The 13844-nt window shown below is 40.3% G+C and overlaps 1 protein-coding gene across 17 annotated transcripts in view; it reads left to right on the top strand.

Moving 5' to 3' along the window:
• Nucleotides 1–13844, top strand: part of NRCAM (neuronal cell adhesion molecule) — a 265047-nt gene that overhangs the window by 49184 nt on the left and 202019 nt on the right. For all 17 annotated transcript variants that reach the window (XM_076006545.1, XM_076006542.1, XM_076006544.1 and 14 more), the window contains exon 2: nt 12221–12376. The gene's annotated coding sequence lies outside the window, so the exon portion shown is untranslated. The remainder of the gene's footprint in view (nt 1–12220; nt 12377–13844) is intronic.

Genomic DNA, 13844 nt, shown 5'->3' with positions numbered 1-13844 from the left:
TCAAGGTCTGCGTAGTCGCAGCAGTTGAACTAAAATGCAACATAAGAATGTGGATTTGAGAGTCTCCTGCATCAGGGGCTATGCGCTGAGCAGGGTTTTTTTGGGTCTGCCTCTAGTTTTCACTGGCTCAGGGTTCTTCTTTTTCTAATGACTTAAAAACAAACCCTAGTCAGTGGGGGAAATAAACTAAAGGTGAAACACACACCTGGCCTGATTTAGTGGGAAATCAATCATTCAAATACAGCCTTTTTAAAAGAAATATATAATTATAAAATCATAAGAAAATATAATCTTTGTTTAGAGTTTAGTAGTGAAAACTAGAAATTATGATATAGAGAGTGTTAGAATTTAGATATCCTCCAAAAGTCTATGCATATTATTTTATGTAGCACGTTAAGGTAAACCTAGCCTTGTGTTTGCAGCTTCTGTCGGGTGTGAGGTTGTTTTTGTTTGGTTGGTTGGTTATTTTTGGCCTGGGGAAATCTTGTTAAAGTTGTATTTCTCACTACTGAAAATGAGGGTCTATCACAGGTCACTTATAAGGTGTTGTGCAAACTACTAGAAAAATGTGTATGGAGAGACAAGGCATTGTGTCCCTCCACCCCCAAATTGGGTTCCTGGACCCCTGAACTAAGCACTGGGATGAATGAAGATGGGGTGTCCTCAGGCCTGGTGCCTGGAGACTGTGGTGACCTGAGACATGGGGTTAGGAGTGAAAATGGACTTGAAGAGGGACCCAGGCAGCGATCTAAAGAGAGCCCAGCAGAAGATGTTAGAATAGATGGGAAAGTTTGGGGAGAAAGTGTCAGAAGGATCCCAGATTTTAGCATGAGTGTCACTGGCTGTTGCTAGGATGGCACTGTGCAAGGCATCGAGCTGGTTATTGAAAGTTGCCTGTTGGCCCTACTTTGTTTCCTTTGTAGGATATAAAATATTTCATGCATTTCTATTTATTTCTATTGAATGTATTATAGCTATAGCAGGGACTATGGCCAGCAGTCTGAAATCATACCTTTTTGCAGTTTACATTTCTCTTAGTGCTCTGTGCACATCAATCCTAACCTCAGATTCCTTCCTGGCCTCCATCCTCTGACCAAAAGGGGTCTTGTTCCTGTGGGGTTGGTCTGAGCCTTCTCAGCCACCTTCTCCTTCTAGGCAGGTGTTTATGGTCTTGTCTCACCCCAAGCAGCTCTCTGAAGGTGTCACACCTCTTGTTCTTTGCCCCCAGAATGCTCCATTAATCTAATTTCACTTTGCAGTGCCTTATGGAGGTGGGAGGTGACAAAGAATTGAGAAGGGTCATACCGGTGACAGCCACGGTTCTGCCCCCACCGTACACTGGGTCCTCCCAGTGAACTCAAGGAGAGTGCTTCTTTCTGAATGAGGGTTGGCTTCATTTCTTTTTCTTCTAATCCCTTTCAGAGAGTGCTCAGTTTGGTGAGGAATGAAACCCAATGCTCCATGGCCCCTTTCCAGCTGGGTGCAATTCCAAACTGCATTCAAAGCCAACACTAATTATGTTCAAGGTTCCTTATTAATAACAAAGTAAAGACATATGTGAGCTAAAATTGAATATTAATTTTCTCTAATAAGAGGGCTCAGCTATTTCATTATGGATGTGAAACTATCTTGGTATCTGTGTATGAAGACACTGGCATAGAGCCGCTCACATGTCTGGAGGGGATGATGGTGCCCTCTGGCAGGAAGCTTCCAATTTTCTGGGACAACTTTTCTCACATTCTTGCTAAAAAGCCTGAGCCTCGCTCAATGGCTTGGCAAATAGAGCAAAACCTCCTGGATTTGAATGGCACTCACAGAGAATCCATGATCACCCATTGAGGCCATGACAGGTTTAATTTTATGTTTTCTGTGTTTAGTTTTTCCTAGATAAATCAATATTTAACTAACTGTAAATTTAACCTAGTATAAATCCACTTAAGAGAATGTTAGGCTCTTAAAAAGAATCAGTTGCATACACATACATGACCTATTTGCTGCCTAGCATAGTACCAAATACATAATAGGTTCTTAAAAGTTTGGTTAATGAACTATTACAAATCATTAAAGCAAGGCTCTAAATTTCTTTTCTGGACAGCAGTTTCAAAAAAAGAAACTTCTTAGGGCTGGTACTTGAAAGTGATAAAAATCACTTCTTTAAAAATATTCCCCTATCAATTTATAATAAGTTTGGAAAGATTCATTGTATTTCTTTTCTTTCTTTCTTTTTTTTTTTTTTTCTTTTGAGACAGAGTTTCACTCTGTTGCCTCAGCTAGAGTGCTATGGCATCAGCCTAGCTCACAGCAACCTCAAACTCCTGGGCTCAAGCAATCCTTGTGCCTCAGCCTCCTGAGTAGCTGGGACTACAGGTGTGTGCCACCATGCCTGGCTAATTTTTTCTATTTTTGGTAGAGATGGGGGGGGCGTCTCACTCTTGCTCAGGCTGGTCTCAAACCTCTGAGCTCAAACAATCTGCCTGCCTTGGCCTCCCAGAGTGCTAGGATTACAGGTTTGAGCCACCGTGCCTGGCCTCATTGTATTTCATATCAGTGGTTCTTAGCTTCCCATTAAAACTACCTGGAGAGCCCCACCCAAGACCAATTAAATCAGAATTTCAGTTGTGGGTTTTGGGCATCTGGGGTTTTAATTTTTTAACACCTTTATTGGGGTAAAATTAACATACAACAAACTGCACATATTTAAAATGGGCAATTTGGTAAGTTTTAACACATGTATATACATGTGAAACCATTGCCACAATCAAGATAGTCAACATAGCATCTGTGGTTATAAAACCTGCGCAGGTGAGTCCTAAGCCCAGCACAGCGGAGAACTAACACGATAAAGCCTCAAAATCATGAGCTGGTTAAATGTGTCATTTATAGCTATTCTCCCCATTCAATGAGGCAGACTACTCGTTGTCAGACTACAGATCTACAGCAAATAGCAAAGACGGGACGGGGATGGGACAGGGATGGGAAAAGGTGGGAACTAAGTGGGAATTTGTGCTGGCTTTGCCCCGAGGAGGCACCTGGCTTGAAATCCCCTCAGTTCAATTGACCACAAATCCAGATGAGGGAAATGGAACTTTATAGTAGAACAATGCTCCACATATCAATTATATGACAATCTTACTGGCTGTTTTTGTTGAGTGCTAGTAAAATAGTGAGTCTTTAGAAAATAATATCTAATTCTTTAGAAAAAAATTAAAATAATAATTCCAATGTCAGCCAATTAGAATAATAATGTCCAATATTAGGATACTGATTAAATGGATATGGTTTCTTTATATGGTGGAATATTATGCAGACACAAAAGTTGATTTTGTAGAATATTGAGTTGGGGAAATGTTCATTGTGTATTATTAAGTGAGAACAGCAAGTTGCTAAATTAGTGTGTACTGAATGATACCACTTGTACTTTGAAAAATGTATATATGGACACAGGAAAAATAAAAGACTTGGAAAATATACATCAAAACATTCATAATTATTATTTCTAATGGTGGAATAAAACATTTTATTTTAATTTTTAAAACATTTTTCTGTACTTTTCATATTTTGAAAAATGAAAACACTTAAAGAATAAATGTTATTAAAAATCAGCTGCAAAAATTCCCCCAAGTAAAAACAAAGCCCTATCTGAAACAATCCAGTCAAAATGATGGAAGAATATAAAAATCATTAGCATTCTAGCTTCGAACTAGTATGCATTACCCAGTAGGCACTCACTAAATGTTTCTTGAGCGATTTGAATAAATGACTGGAGCTAAGCAAAATAAACAAACCCCTGCTCAAGTTGGAACTAGTTCAGTTGCTTTTCAGAGTCATCAGAGCAAATTTGTTTTGTTTATTCTATTAAACTCAAGTTTGAGGTTGCGAGGCATTTGTATGACTGTTGAAGTGTGTTGGCATTTCATTTCATTTTGACTGACTCCAACTGTTTTTTAGTATAACAGGACTGGGCAATATGCAAATAAGCAGGTTTCTGCATATGGGCTGTTGTATTAGTTCTTGCCCATTTCAGAAAAGCTTCAATCTGAGGAGTGTACTCTTCAATATCGGAGAAAACAAACATGAAACGAGCCCACGCATCCCTTATCATGTTGAAGTACTTTACATTTTTATGAGTTGCTTGACACGTGGCTGACATACATAGCAATTTCCCAAATCCCTGTGTGTCCCTTGTTCCCAGCCCCCTGCACTGGGCCTTGGCTCTGTTCGCTGCTTTTGCCAACTTGCAGCTTTGTTCTCGTCTGTCTCTCCTTATTGCATCTGTCTTCTCAGCCTACAAACGCACTCAAACCTCCTCTGGCCTAAAATTGCTTCTCATCTCTGCCCTGCCCTAGTGTGATCATTCTATCACTCCCTTTCCTTCACCGCCAGCCTCTCAAGGAGCCTGTCAGGGCTCACCACCTGATTCCAGCCGGAAGTACTTCCTCCCTCCTCAGGACTACTCAAACCCCTTTTTTGTCCTTCGTGGTATTTGTGTTGTGTCAGTCACACCCTTCCTTGGGTGCCAGGCCAGGCACATCCCTGTCTTGGACACACTTTTCCCTTCAACTCTGAATTCCTAGGAACACAGTGGTCCCTATGGAGACTGATTTCTGTGACTTCAGGGTGTCTCTTAAGAATATGAACAGGTTTGTAGCTTTCTCCTGGAACTCATTTCCATTAAATGTCCTATGCTTTTGCATGCATCTCACATATCTAAAGTTAACTGCCTTTCTAACCTTAACTAAAATTTTATCTTTCATCTAGTGGCTTTCCCTCTCCCTCGGAAAATTTTTGTTTGTTTGTGTATTTGCTTGTCTAATTCCTTCAGCAGAAATAAAGAGAAGAGGCCATGCCACAGCATAGAGTCAGACTCGGGTTCAAATGCCAGAACAGGCTGACATGGACAAGCTCTCTGACGCTGGAGTGTGTCACTACACCTCTCTGTACCTCAATATGCCCATATGTAAAATTGTTGTAGGAATGCCCACCTTATGGAGTTATTGTGTGGATTAAAGAGGTGTTGTCTGGGAGGCCCTTGGTGCCGTGTCTGGGCCCTCAGAGCTGCTCACTGAATGCTCGAGTGCTTCCTTTCTCCTGGGCTCCCTCCTTCCTTGTACCCGAAAACACGTTCAGAACAAGGAAGCTGCTGAGGTGTGAGTGCTGAGCAGCCAGTGAGTTTGCGTGATCCAAACTGGTGTCCCAGCAAATCACCAAATCGATACGCTTCACGAGCCTCCTGGGCATTCACTGTCAGATCACAAACCGCAAACATAAGGTCATGAATGCCAAGAGTCTGTTCCCTCTGCTTACTCAACCAGTTGATCTGCCCAAAGAATTTGAAATAACAGAAAATATACGCAGCAAGTATTAAAGCGGCAGATGGTATTCATATGCTGCGAGCTCTCTGTGCCGCTAAGTCACACATCCATAGCCGTAGTGGAGGGGAAGAGGAAAAACCACATTTCACATTTCTTGGAATTGCCATCTTTTTCTCATCTTTGATGCCAATGTCTTCTCACAAGCTTTACAAGAGAAGAAAAGTCTCACTGTTCTGAAAATGCCAGAAAACGTTCCAAAACTTGCTTAGTGTTCTTCCTAGCAACAAATCCAACAACTTCCTCCACATTTCTTCCGGGTGGCATGGCTCTCATTGTGTTCATCCCTTTCTGCCATCTGCTAGCTGTATGCCCTCGGGCCATGAGTCCAGTTTCTGTGCCTCAGTTTTCTCATCTTTTAGATGGGGATGATAAAACTGCTTACCTCATAAAGTTGTTGTGATGATCAAATATAGGCCAGCAAGTCACGACAGTGCTTAGAATGGAGTAAGCACTCGCTGCATTGCTAGGCGGTGATTTTACCTGCATAAGCAATGGAGAACCTATGGGTTGGGGACGTAGAGAGAGTAAGAATTCCAATACAACTGAAGTTTTGGCTTTGCCACTTACTAGCTGTGATGAGTCCTTGAGAAGTTACCTTACTAACACTTATTTTTTAAATCTGTAAAACAGTAGAAAAACACTTATTTTTCAGTATTCAATGAGATTACCTCTGTGAAAAGTAAACTTCAAAATGCCATTGAACACAAAATAGTATTATTTTAGTATTACCATTAGTATTAGTATTAATACTATTTAGTATTAACACCATACTAATACTAGTATCAATACTATTAGTATTAATACTAATACTAATAGTATTGATACTAATACTAAATAGTATTAATACTAATAGTATTAGTATCTCTTACCTCTGTGCTTGAGCAGGAGGGGCCCAGTCTTGGTTGTCCCTGCATTTCTTTGGCTCCCAGGACAGCACCCTTCCCCAGTAGGACTACAACACCAATTATTAAATGAATAGTTTAACAATTCCACACAGCTGAGAAAAAGGAGGCAAGCCAAGAAAGCCTCTGAATGGTCAACAGAGGTGATGTGAAATCCACACTTAACACCCATGTGCTTTTTTAATAGACTGGCCCATAAGGCCTCTCTCTGAAGCTTTTACGTTTTACTTTACCCAGAGTCAGCTCTGGGAGGACCAGGAGTGTCCGGGTAGAGCCGGGAGGATGAGTGTGGTTATGCTGGGCAGGCACACTGACCACCCGAGAAGTGGCAGCTTGACAGCCTGACTGTAACAGTGGAGACAGAAAAACTAAGAAAAGCAGACACAAGAACTTAAAAAGCCCTTTGGTGTGGGGCTTTAGACCATAAGGAGAGATCCCATGAGGCTTACTGAAAGCTACATTAGACAAAGCAGTTGAGACCTTCTTTGGAGAACAATTGCACTTTGGCAAGGGTACCAGATGACCTAAAATGACAGATTTTGCTAATTTCCCTGATTGCCTCAGGGAAGGTTGAAGATAACTTGGCTCTGTTTTTGCAATATGTTTCTCAAACATAACTTCTTGGTCTGCTGCACAGGTAATTACTCTAACTAAAAGTTCATGTTGCCAATTATCTCAACTACGGCCTCATTTTCTCTGAGGATGCAGAAACCTAATTCTTCTGGGTTTTGCGAGCTCTAACCAGTAAATGTTAAAACCTTTTTCCAGCAAATGAATTGCTTGGTCATGTCAGTTTATGTAGCTTTTTATATCTTCAGGATAATTTGCAATGAATTTGGAGTATTGGTAATTATCAATTTTAAGTAATGACCTGTACACTAAAATAAATTCATTTTTATTTATTAACAATTTGTTTTTCACCATTTTTATACCACTCTTTGCTCTATAAAATAGTGTCCAATTCAGTGTTGGTCTTTTTTTTTTATTATTATTAGTGGCATTCTAGATGGTGTTCTAGATGGTTTAATTCATAGATGATGTGATGGTGAAAGGCAAAACAAATATGTATTTTTTTATTTCAGCATATTACAGGGGTACAAATGTTTAGGTTACGTGTGTTGCCTTTCCTCCCCTTCCCCCCTGTTAACAAATATTTTTTTTTTTTTTTTTTGTGGAGACAGAGTGTCACTCGGCGTCCTGGGCAGAGTGCAGTGAGGGCGGGTCACCACAAGCTCCAGGTCCTGGGCTGTGAGCGATCCTTCTGCCTCAGCCTCCCAGGTAGCTGGGACTACAGGCGCTTGCCAGAGCGCCCAGCTGTTTTGTGTTTTGTGTATTTTTTTTGCCTTTTTTACTTTTTTTTTTTAGATTTAGAGACGGGGTCTGACTGTGCTCAGGCAGTGTTCAGGCTGGTGTCGAACCCCTGAAGCAGCAGCTATCCACCCGCCTCGGCCTCCCAGAAAGCTAGGACGACAGGCGTGAGCCACCGCGCCCGGCCTGTTAACAAATATTTTATAAGGACAGAGTTAAAGTCAAAAGTGTTGGGCAGGTTGGGATAATGGACCCAATCTAAGAAGGTGAAATATTGATGAGTTGAAAATAAAGCCTTTACTTGGTGCTTGCAAAGAGATATGGGAAATCTTAACTGTCAGTCTGATACACAGCTATAAGAAAGGCTAGTAATTGAGGTGCTATAATCTTAGTCTATATGGATTGGGCACTTTGGGCTGTAGAACATAGAAACTCACTCAGGACACCGCAAGGAAGAGGGACTTACAGCACAGCTTCCCTGTTTGGATCTAGAAAGTAGGAAGTTTGGTATGAGGTGACCTCAAGGGATTGACTCCTTTCTCTCATGGTCCCTTGTGTCACCTTCCTGCTATCCCTGCAGATTCAGTAGATTCTCCTTTTGACTCCAGATAGCCAGCAAAAATCCCAGAGAGAGCCAGTGTGAGTCACTTGTCTTTATTATCAAGGGCCAGAATTGGGACCAATGAGTGAAAGCTACAGGAAGAGAGATTCAGCTACATATGGAATTCCCTAAAAATGGAATGAGCCATACGCAGATAGATGGTTGGATTTAGTGACCTTGCAGGCTCCTTCTACCTTCCAAAATTGTGTTTTTATTTTTATTACCATTCTTTTATTTCTTCCCAGAGATGTCTAATGAAAACCATCTTTTCACATTATTAAAACAAACTATGAAGATAATTCTGACATAGTATTATTAAGATATACCTAAGGTGTCAGAAACAGTCATAGTTTTGCCTTAGCCTCTTAAGTAAAATATATTTCATATGTAAAATACTTGTACATTAGATTTTATTATAGTAAATATCAATGCCATCCAAAGAAAGGAAATAATCTACATAATGTAAATGAAATGGAGCAGCAACAGGGATACTTCTGTAAGATGATTGATGTTTTTCAAAAGAAGATAGACAAATAGCCAAAATGCTCAACACCACTATTCATCAGGGAAATGCAAATTAAAACTACAGTGAAATACCGCCTTACTCCTATCAGCATGACCATTATTAAAGAGTCAAAAACAATAGATGTTGTGAGTGGATTAATAAAATGTGGTATATGTATACCATGGAATACTATTCAGCTTTAAGAAACAATGGTGATATAGCACCTCTTGTATATTCCTGGATAGAGCTGGAACCCATTTGACTAAGTGAAGTATCTCAAGAATGGAAAAACAAGCACTACATGTACTCACCAGCAAATTGGTATTAACGGATCATCACCTAAGTGGACATATAGGAATAACATTTATTGGGTGTCGGGCAGGTGGGAGGTGGGGAGGGGATGGATATATACAAACATAATGAGTGAGATGTGCAACGTTTGGAGAATGGTCAGACTTGAAGCTCTGACTCAAGGAGGGAGGGGTGCATGGGCAATATACGTAACCTTAACATTTTTTTTTTTTTTTTTTTTGAGACAGAGTCTCGCTTGTTGACCAGGCTAGAGTGAGTGCCGTGGCATCAGCCTAGCTCACAGCAACCTCAAACTCCTGGGTTCAAGCAATCCTTCTGCCTCAGCCTCCCGAGTAGCTGGGACTACAGGCATGCGCCACCATGCCCGGCTAATTTTCTATACATATTAGTTGGCCAATTAATTTCTTTCTATTTATAGTAGAGACGGGGTCTTGCTCTTGCTCAGGCTGGTTTCGAACTCCTGACCTCGAGCAATCCGCCCGCCTCAGCCTCCCAGAGTGCTAGGATTACAGGCGTGAGCCACCGCGCCCGGCTTAACCTTAACATTTGTACCCCCATAATATGCTGAAATAAAAAAAAATTTAAAAAACCCAATAGATGTTGGAGTGGATGCGGAGAGAAAGGAACATTTATACACTGTTGGTAGGGCTGCAAACTAGTACAACATCTATGAGAACCAGTATGGAAATTATTCAAAGAAAATATTGTAGAGCTACCATTCGATCCAGCAATTCCCCTGCTGGGTATCTACCTCCAAAGAAAATGAAGTCATTTTATCAAAAAGACAACTGCACTTGAATGTTTATTGCCACACACTTCACAATTGCAAAGATGTGAAGTCAACCTAAGTGCCCATCAATTCATGAGTGGATAAAGAAAATGTGGTATATGTATATACCATGGAGTACTACTCAGCCATAAAAAGGAATGAAATAATGTTGTTTGCAGCAACTTGGATGGAATTGGAGACCATTGTCCTAAGTGAAATATCTCAGGAAGGGAAAACCAAACACATATGTTTTCACTAATAAGTGGGAGCTAATAGATGGGTACACACGGGCACAAAATGATGTAAAGGACACGAGAAACAAGGAAGGGGGAGGGTGGAAGGAGGTGTGTGGGATGAAAACTTAACCTGTTGAATACAATGAACACTATTCTGATGACAGGCACCCTGACTTAAGCATTGTACAAAATATCCATGAAACAAAAACACTTGTACCCTCTTAATATTTTGAAATAATAAAAGAAAGATGAGTATAAGAATGTTAGGAAATTTTTTTCCAAATGAATTATAAATGATGTTCCAGAGATTTCTGTTAGGCTTTTAAACTTATATATCATGATGGACTGAATCATTTTGGACAGATTTCAGTGATAGTTGCCTGAGCTGAAGTTCTTCAAAATAGAATAATTAAATCTCAGCATTTGAACTCTACTAATCTGCAAGTGTGTATAAGGGGAGAACAAAAATCATTTCATAAAATATAAATCCTTTCTCAACAGAAATTAGGTATTTACCCTGAGAAATTCTGAAAGTACCAGGGAGACTGTAGGTGGCTTCCCTTTCTACTTTCCAGTGTGAGAATGCATTGAGACAAAAAAGACCCCAGCCTGTCTGGGAACTCTATTCTCTTGAGGCAATACAAGGTCAGGAGAGAAAATTAGCTTTGTAAAAATTCTAGGTCCACTAGTTTTGAGACTAAACTCTTTGGCTTCAGTTTCCTCATTTATAAACTGGGGATGATAATAGTACCTAAGTCAGAGAGTTCTTGCAAGGTGTAAATAAAGCACACTTGTTGGCACAGCGTCTGACTCATAGAAGCTCAATAATTTAGCTACTAGGATTATCACTCTATTGTTTCTTAATAGGTGGGAAGCCTGGGGTTATGCTCTCCTGCCCAGAGAGCCAAGAGCATCATCAGTCTTTAGTCACTAGCGTGGCTCGTGAATTCCAGTCATACTCAGCCCAGCTGGAAACAGAGTTGTGTATGGCCTCAGCTCACAGTCCATCTGGCTTCATCCCCAGAAGACTGCACTCCATCCGGATGTTGCTACTTTGCTTGAACCTTGCATAAGTCACTGTATCTTTTGACCCTCAGTTCCTTTCTACTGAAAATTGGGGAACTATTTTATATGGCTTTAAATTTTTGGACTATTAAATTTCAGTTGTATCTATTTTAAAAACAAATCACCTGTCAAGTGCCAAAAGTGTAAAGAAGACAGAATGTTAGAGCTAGAGGGATCATCAAAGAACATCTCTGACTTTCTCTCTTTCGAAAAAGCAACGGCGCTTGGGTACCATGCCACCTGAGATTCTGGTTTCCTTGGTCAGGGATTTATTTGGTCTGGTTGGGGCCCAGTCATCGGTATTTTTTAAAAGTTTACCCAGTGGTGCTAATGTACAGGCAGGGTTGAGAAGCACTTAGCAAGCCCAAGGTCATGCTGATAGTGATGGAGACAGGTCTAGAACTCTGGCTTCTCCTCTTCTCTCTTCAGACTAACCCTGAGTTCTGCTTTAAAAGAAAGGGTGATTCTACTCTTTCTCATAAAAGCGAGGTATTCAATAAACATGCTATGCAAGCACACCTGTTAGTTGGCTTCTGTTTAATTAAGGTTTCTTTCTGTTCCACATTAACCTTATGCTTTTCTTTCTTACCATCGAGTGTTCAGCAACCCCTTTATTCCCAGATGCCTTCTTTTCTCACTGCCTTCAAAGCCACCTCTAAAATGTAATTTCATTGCTAAGTTCCTCTCTGACATTGTCAACCTTGATCAAATACTTAGTTCTTCATTGTTTGTTCTTTTCAGTTTGTATTAGATTCTTCCCAGCCATGGCCTGTGTGTTGATGTGATTGTAATGCGTGGTATGTTCCCATGAAGTATTAGAATAGAATAAGATCAAGTGCCTTTTTTCGTTTTGATTTGTGTACACGGTTGTTTCCTGCTAGTTAGGGGATAATTCAGACTTCTATTCTACAATGAAATGTAATTGGAATTATGTTACCTGTTTTCATTACCTATTGCCATTAAGTGGCTTGAAGTTTCTTAGAGATTGATGTCATTAAGTAGAATAATGCTTGGTTAAAATTAATCATGGAATTTGATATGTATTAAGTTCACCTTATCAATTTTAGTACTATAAGCAGAATGAAATTTTGGCTTGATAGAATTAACTAACCCCAAACAATTTACATTGTTCTGTGTTTTTTCTTTTTAGGAATCTTTGTGATCTTCTTCCTCAGCACATTTTGCCCCTGTTTGCTGAAGACTTTGACCAAAGCTGCTCTTGGCTGTTGGCATTATCCTGAGAAAAGGACAGCTTCAGAAATCAGGAAAGTATTTGGGAGGATTCTAGCCCAGTGAACTTCTGAAAGTGAGTGAATTAGTTCTCTTTTTGTCTTTAGAAGTCTGAATTAGCTGGTTTGTCCTCCAAAATCTACTTCTTGGGAAAGCATGAATAGGGGAACAGGTTATTGGAAATTCCTTATAAATAATTGAGAGTTTTTCTTTTGCAGGAGAATTTTTTAGTAGTTATGAAGGAAACCAGTTGGCTATTTTGACTGAACAGGAATTTATTTGAAGTTGGATCTCTGATTTATGAAGACTTTCTCATACACACACACACACACACACACACACACACACCCACACACACCGCTTTTTAAAAAAATCAATGATATTTCTCTTTTCAGAGAAATTTCTTATGTGTTTAGGGTTTTTGTCAGCCTCAACATCTGCCTTACCCTGCCTTTTAGGATTGTTTTAAAGATCAAACAATATAACATATGAAAGCACTTTGTAAACCATGAAGTATTATTTGCATAAGTAAGAAAAACAATTACTACTATTCCCAAACATTTATAATCCTCCAGAATACTCTCACACTCTTCAATCTGTTTTCCTCCATAGTTTCACTCATTTTCAGTTCAGTTCAGTAAACGTTACTAGGCTCTCAAAAAGCAAAGATGATAAGTCCTTGCCAAATGTGCAAGGCAGACATCCAAATAGATATGACCAACTTCGGTATAATAAAAGAATATTGAGTGTGCATTAAGGAACACACAAGGCATCTAATGCAGCCTGGGGCCAGAGGACTGTGTGCATCAAAGTAGGCTTCCTGGAGGAGGTGGCTGCTGAAATGGCTCTTGAAAGATGAATAGGAGTTAGCCAGCTAAAGAGCAGGGGGTGGGGAGGAGGGTGTTGCAGGCAGGAGCAGTGGGAAAGTAAGAAATTCAGGATTGCTGGACTGTAAGGTATGGTGTGTGTGGGGGGAGGGGAGCAGGAAGCACTAAAGCACCTAGGGGTTTTTGGCTGGAAGTCATTGTCATTTTAGGTGTGTTACCTAGAGAAAGTGTAGAGAATGAACTAGAGGTGAGCAGGATGGAAGGAAGAGGAGACTCGTTTTGTAATGATCTGGGGAAGAGAGAGGAGGGCTAGAATTTGAGTGGAAGCAGAGAGGAATAGAGAAAGAGGGAAATCTGAAAGAGTTGGATTTGATGACTGATTGGGCGTGAGAAGTGGGAAAATGTCGGGACTTGGGATTCTCAGGTTTCTGACATGGGTGACTGAGAGCATGGTGATGCCCTAAAGGGAATGTAGGAGGGAAGCAGGTTTATTCTTCAGGAGGGAAGGACTTTCGGGTATATACAGCACATCTAGACAGAAATTTCCAGCAGGCATCTGGAAGTGTAAGTGTGGAGGGAAGGGGGGATTCAGGATTAGAAACATCGACTTTGGGAGTCATAGGCAACAGTTAAAAATCTTTCTTAAAATGTAAATTTGATTTAGTACTTAAGCCTGCGATATCATTCATTCATTTACTTAACACACAACTCACCACA

This window comes from Microcebus murinus, chromosome 9 (genome assembly GCF_040939455.1).
Source record: "Microcebus murinus isolate Inina chromosome 9, M.murinus_Inina_mat1.0, whole genome shotgun sequence".
NCBI lineage: Eukaryota > Metazoa > Chordata > Mammalia > Primates > Cheirogaleidae > Microcebus > Microcebus murinus.
This window is presented reverse-complemented; position numbering and strand designations above follow the sequence as displayed.